This window comes from Sebastes umbrosus, chromosome 23 (genome assembly GCF_015220745.1).
Source record: "Sebastes umbrosus isolate fSebUmb1 chromosome 23, fSebUmb1.pri, whole genome shotgun sequence".
Taxonomy (NCBI): domain Eukaryota; kingdom Metazoa; phylum Chordata; class Actinopteri; order Perciformes; family Sebastidae; genus Sebastes; species Sebastes umbrosus.
In genome coordinates this window covers 8,475,666-8,482,671 of record NC_051291.1, presented here as the reverse complement: position 1 = coordinate 8,482,671, position 7,006 = coordinate 8,475,666, and the positions used below count along the sequence as shown (strand labels likewise).

The 7,006-nt window shown below is 40.6% G+C and overlaps 1 long non-coding RNA gene across 1 annotated transcript in view; it reads right to left on the bottom strand.

Moving 5' to 3' along the window:
• Positions 1–7,006, bottom strand: part of LOC119482707 — a 307,476-nt gene that overhangs the window by 78,452 nt on the left and 222,018 nt on the right. The gene's annotated exons all lie outside the window — the stretch shown is intronic.

Below are 7,006 nucleotides of genomic sequence, written 5' to 3'. Positions count from 1 at the left end.
TTTAGCGAGGACGATTCATCAGGAAATGCATAATTTCAGGCATTTCCTCTGACTTATGATCGTTTATCGAGCTTCTTGTATCAATGAGATGCTGAAACGTGATCAAATATGAATTTTTAAAGCAAAAATAGAGTCACATATGTCATTCTAGACCTTAAAAATGAACAAAAAACTCAGATAAACTTGTCAATTACGTCAATTAATGAACACTTTTAGTTCACCTCCGTTGCGTCATGCATCACCTCTGCTGCTGAGAAATGATTCATCTGGAAAATAAGAGGAACTCTGTTGGTTTCGACCGCTGCATTAACCACACCAGTGTCAGGAGCTTCCTCCATGTTTTAATTCTATGAACCCGGAAGTTATCAGCTCTGCTCAGGATTCCCACACATCAAATAGTTCTGGGTTTTAAGACCACAAACAAAACTGACCACATCGCACACAATGCACGACAGTCAACATGTGACACGTGGCAGTGAGGAGGGAAAGAAAGTGACCTTATAGCTTTGTTTTTTCAGATAATACACTGAAAACCATACTACCATACAGGCAGGTGACTAAAAAACATAGAAAGATAAACAGTAAAACAACTAAAAGTTAAATATAGCAATAGATGATGAAAATAGACGTCTTTTCCACATCGCCTCTATGCTTTAGCTCTGATATAGACCACAGGATTTATTGGCTACATATAGCCCATATTTTATATGTTAAAAGCATCATTACAGATTTAAAAAATTCATAAAACCCTGTAAATATTTAACATAAGCACTGCACACCCCCGCGTTTTGTCATATACACATATTCACAGATTGAAACAACGCCGAGGCTAAGGCTAGACGTCTACTAAACTTTCACTTTTGAAAAACTTTAATCTAAAACTAAACGTCTACAGACAAATAGAAGTATAATATACATCTATTTAACATATCTTCAACGTCAAATTGCCCAGTGGGTATTGAATATAATGATTCAGTTATTTGCTACAATGAATTGACTTGATTTTACTCATATTATAACAAAACAACAAAAGAAAAATCATAGTCCTGGGCACGCAAAGACAAAAATTATAACAAGAAATATATTAAAACAAACTATAAAAAGCATTTAAGAAAAACAAGGTTTAATGCATAAGACTGAAGCATGATAACAACACAGAATAATATAAAATATAACTTATTTCCATGTACAACAACAAAGAGTGTTGGCTGCTATTCCTCTGCTATGTTGCAGATGTAAATAAAAGTATTTGCCGCAATGTAGTGATAGTAGTGTGAAGTCAAGACTTTCGAGAATCTTTACTTTTCAGCAGGTGTTTACCAGTGAAAGCCCACTAACATCCTAAACAAAGATATTTAACCTTTTATCCTAAAGCTGCTACCGATTGATAACATTCAGATACATTTCTCGGACGGAAGGCAAGAGTAAATAACGAGGTGCTTATATCAAGAAGAAAGAAAGTATCCACTATATTGTTACATAATTGAGCCACAAGTTAACCAGATGGGTTTCTTTTAGGGCTGTCAATTGATTAAAATATTTAATCACGATTAATCTCACATTGTTTTTAATCTTTTTATTAAAATGTACGTTAAAGGGTGATTTGTCAAGTATTTAATACTCTTATCAACATGGGAGTGGGCAAATATGCTGCTTTATGTAAATGTATGTATATATTTATTACTTGAAATCAATTAACAACACAAAACAATGACAAATATTGTCCAGAAACCCTCACTGGTACGGAATTTAGCATAACAAATATGCTCAAATCATAACATGGCAAACTGCAGCCCAACAGGCATCAACAGCTGTCAGTGTGTCAGTGTGCTGACTTGACTATGACTTACCCAAAACTGCATGTGATTATCATAAAGTGGGCATGTCTGTAAAGGGGAGACTCGTGGGTACCCATAGAACCCATTTTCATTCACATATTTTGAGGTCAGAGGTCAAGGGACCCCTTTGAAATTGCCAATGCCAGTTTTTACTCGCCAAAATTTATTTTAAGTTTCGCCTCCTTTGCAAAAAGCTAGTATGACATAGTTGGTACCAATGGGTTCCTGAGGTTTTTCTAGTTTCATATGATACTAGTATCTTCACTCTAGCTTTGAAACTGAGCCCGCTACAACCTAAAAACCGCAAGTTGCGTTAAAGAAATTAGAGGCGTTAAAACTAATTTGCTAATTTGTTTCTTTTCTGCACATCATCAGTCTCATTAAGTCAATCCTCTCTTACATAACACACGCTATTTGTTCTGGTAGCTATTGTTGAAATATAGCCTGTAAACTCCACACAACTCAAACAGATCTCCCTATACCCAAAAATCATGTGGACTGTTGGAAACCACATTTCCAATATCAGAATATATTTGCACAAGTGGAATGCAGCTGCAGCCCTCTCATGCCTCCCTGCAGAAAAAGGCCATACAGAAGTCAGGTATTTGGCGTCATTTGTTTCTGAGCCTCTGTGACCAATCGGGAGATTTGCTCCTGTGTTTTAATAGTGAGGTCAAGGGGGCATGTGGGATGAGAATGGGAATAGTGTGTGTGTGTACAGAGGGATTGAGGAGCGCTTTGCCCCGTGGTGGGACCCCATGGCCTCTGGCTGACCTCTTTCCCTCTGGCGTTTGGCTGTGGACGTCTGCCAAGGGTGAGTGGATGTGCGGCGGCGGGCTCAGGTGAGGACGAATACGGACTGACGAACTCTCTGTGATCTCTTTTCCTCCATCATCATCGTCACAAACCACTTATTTCTGTCTCTGTCTCTCTCTCCGTCCGTCTGTCTCTCTCTCTTCCTGCGTCTGCCTCTCGTCTTTCAGGTGAGGATGATGACAGATTTGTGGGTGTAATCGGCTCTAAGGAATAGTCCATCTTCATCCAGGCAGCGCCTGCTGTCACCGTCAGCAGAGGTCAGGTCAGACTCGGGGTCACCATGATGGAGGAATTTGAATGCTAAAAATTCACCTTTATCATCCAAATTCTATCTCGAAATGCAAACTGTGTCACTGTGGTCATATGTGGGGCAGCCAGATGTGTGTTGTGGGTGAAAATGTCTAGTTGTGTCTGTGACAGTCAATGTCTGTCACAGTGAAAAGTTTGTACTGTATGTGGGCTGGAACTCACCACTGATATAGTTGCTCTTCAATTGTAATTTGATTTAATAAAGGCATGAATGAACTGATGAAAAAAAAGTTTGATGCGAAGAAACATCATTATTTATCACACTCTGTGCTTTGTTATTTAGCATTCAAATTTGCATACGTGTTTTGCATTTTTTTGCGTCAGTTTCCGAGGAAGGTTGTGTTTTCACAAGAAGAGTCCATTTGAATGATACACTTGCATTATATTCACGACTTTTCAGTGGAAATTTTCTGACAGCTCGGGTTCACGAGCTGTGATGTACGCAAATGCTGGTAAGAAGCGCATGGAAGTTTGGTCTTCTATTTGGTGTCTGTTCCTAAACAAAACCCCAAATCATTCCATTTTTAACCCGTCAAACTTCACCAACTTGCCAGAGCTTCATTCATTACAAACTCATGCCTCGTGTGCCTGCCTATATGTGCAACGCGTCCTTGGGTCTCCTGAAAGGCGCTCTAAAAATGCAAGCTATTATTAGCCTATTATTATTAAAGTGATGCCCAAGACATCAAGAGAAGGAATGGTGCAGCCAGAGGCAGATACATATTAGGAATATACCACTCTTTATTGTTAAAGGAATGGTTTGACTTTTTGGGAAATATGTAATGGTATTCGCTTATTACCAAAGTGGTTAGCACTGGCGCCTCACAGCAAGAGGGTCGCAGGTTCGAATCCGGCTTGGGGCACTTCTGTGTGGAGCTTGCATGCTCTCCCCGTGTTAGCGTGGGTTTTCTCCGGGTACTCCGGCTTCCTCCCACAGTCCAAAGACATGCAGGTTAATTGTTGACTCTAAATTGCCTGTAGGTGTGAATGTGAGTGTGAATGGTTGTCTAGAATGAAGTCGCTCGCCCTCTGTGTGTGTTGTAACCAGAGCTTCTCTGTTCTTTTATCTATGTAGTCGGGCCAGCGGCGTGTCCATGTTAGTGCATGTGAGTCCCTTCCTTTGTAACTGTTGGCCCTCCCAGTTTCTTCCCCTCACTCCCTTCGTGTTCATGTCCCACTGGCTAGCTTAATCGCCGCCGCTCTGCACTGCGAACTACCCGAGCTGGGCGTCCACGCGAGAGAGCGACGCTCATACGGCGGTTACCGCTGATAACGATAACGCCGTCGCGGAAGCCAGGTCTCCCTAGCGTACTGCTAGCCAACGTGATTTTGTCTCAGCCACCTTCATGTTTTCTTGTGAAGTCAGAGGTGAGAGCCATGTGGAGGCAATCCCGGCCCAGACTACGGCCAAACATCGGAGTACCAGCATCTCTGGAGCGCTCTAATTAACATGCTATAACTCGTTTGTTTACTCCGCACAAAAACTGAAATCACTGCACCCGGCCACGAAAAAGGTCTGGCGCATAACCCCTCAAAAACCCATCTTCACTCTCTGGTTTTGGCACTGAGCTAGGCTAGCTGTTTCCACCTGTTTCAAGTCTTTATGCTAAGCTACGCTAACTGCTGCTGGCTGCAGCTTCATTTTTAACGTACAGACACGAAGAGTGGTATCAATCTTCTCTTCTAACTCAACAGCTAGCAATGGCTAGTGAATCAAAAAGCAAAATATGCTGCCATCAGACTAAATATACGTGAAATATTTTTCCTATAATATTAAATGTGCCATAGAGGTTACTTTCCTTATATCATACAAATGTTATTGCGACACATTATAGTGTAAAAACTACTCCGAACTGTGATAAAGATGCTATACATTCACTTTGGAGTCCAACAGAGAACCTTCAAGTCTCTGCAGGGACACTATATAGATATTATAGTAATTTAAGGCTTAATTTAAGGGTATTTTAAGAGTATTTTTATGCTCCATAGCGAGCAAACTGGGATGTTACTGGAGTCTGTGGTATCTTCAATCTTTCTCAATATCACTTTGATACCCATACAAGATAATATAGCACCCTCCCTAAATATATTATAGGATTACTATAGTCCTTTTAGAAAGTAAATGGCTGTTGTTGCTCTTATCCTTTCCCTTTTGTTTCCAAAGACCTGAAGCCTGAAACATGAGGGATGAGCTGCCGCGGCATTGTGGGAGTTCTCTCACTTGTTCGAGACCCCCTCGCCACTTTGAAAAGAGCAGCCTCGCGTTGCATTGTCTCCTTAACAATCGTAAATTTGAACCATAATCTCCCGTCACAACATAGCAGATAAAAGATAATTATCTCTTTTACTGAGGTGCCCTGGGGCTTCTTGGACGGCCTAGCAGACAACGTGCCTAAACCCTCTTCCCACACACATACACACACACACAAACACACACAGACTTGCAACAGGCTTGGGAGCTTGCCGCCGCTATGATGAGAGATTCGTCAACAGATGAGTTTGAATGTTCAAAGTGTTTATGTGCACATGGAAAAAACGCATCCAAACCTTCTCTTATGTCTCTGAATCAGGGAAAATTTGTTTTGACGTCACTCATTTCAGTTTTAAAGCTAGAGTGAAGATACTGGTATCATATGAAACTAGAAAACCTAAGGAATTTATCGGTACTAACCATGTCATACTCGCGTGTCGCGAAAGAGGCTACACAATGCTCCAAACTTACGCTAAATTTTGGCGAGGAAAAACCGTCCTGGCCATTTTCAAAGGGGTCCCTTGACCTCTGACCTCAAGATGTGTGAATGAAAATGGGTTCTATGGGTACCCACGAGTCTCCCCTTTTCAGGCATGCCCACTTTATGATAATCACATGCAGTTTGGGGCAAGTCATAGTAAAGTCAGCACACTGACACACTGACAGCTGTTGATACCTGTTGGGCTGCAGTTTGACATGTTATGATTTGAGCGTTTTTTTCATGCTAAATGCAGTACCTGGGAGGGTTTCTGTACAATATGTCATTTTTTTATGTTGTTAATTGATTTCCAATAATAAATATGTACATACATTTGCATAAAGCAGCATATTTGTCCACTCCCATGTTGATAAGAGTATTAAATACTTGACAAATCTCCCTTTAAGGTACATTTTGAACAGATACAACAAGTGCGATTAATCATTATTGAAATTTTTTATTGATTGACAGCCCTACTCTGAATAAACTGATTTATGTCTGATTTATGCAGCATGGTTGTGAAAAAACACAGGGCTTTAAGAAGTTGCTTTTAGGCACTACTAGGAGTAATGGAGGTGGCACAAAGTTCACAGGTTCACTTAGGGAGGCAGAAACCTCAGTCTATGACAGAAAGTGTCAGAGGGAATGAATGACGACCTGAGAGGGCCACGAAGAGTGTGAGGTGACGTGTTTCAGGGAAGACTTGAGGCACGGCCCGAAGGATTTGGGTTAAACAGAAGTGGAGGGGGAATATTTTAGGGAGGATGGAAGGTTGCATGAGTGAAATATGTTGCTGCCAGTGGAGGAAAGAATACTAAATTATCCTACTCATGCAAAAACACAGTTAAATTCTTAAAGTTTACTTAAGCAGAAGTAAAATTACCTCGAGTTAAAGTAGGCAAAGATAAGATTTTTCAGAAAATAGTTAAAGTAAATGTTTATGTGCAAAAGTGGAACTTAGTTGCATGACTTCTCCTGTGCAGTAGTTATAGTCAAAGAGCTATTTAGTCGACTAAGTTGCAACAGTAACAGGATTCCTACAGCTTAAAGCAAGTTAGATTTAAGACTTTTTTTTAATGCCATTCAGAAAACGTTGTTTTTGTTGCATGCCTCCATGGTGAACGCAACATCAAAAAACAGAAACAAGTCTTGATCAATTGAAGCAAATGGAGGCCTGTCTCTTCACTAAAACCTTACTAATAAAACATTTCGGACTCGTCCAGACACGAACGGACGAGTAGCACGCAAACGTGAGACAGATTACAGAAGTGGAAGTGTTTTAAATAGTCAGGTTTTAGTAGTAATGAGCATACG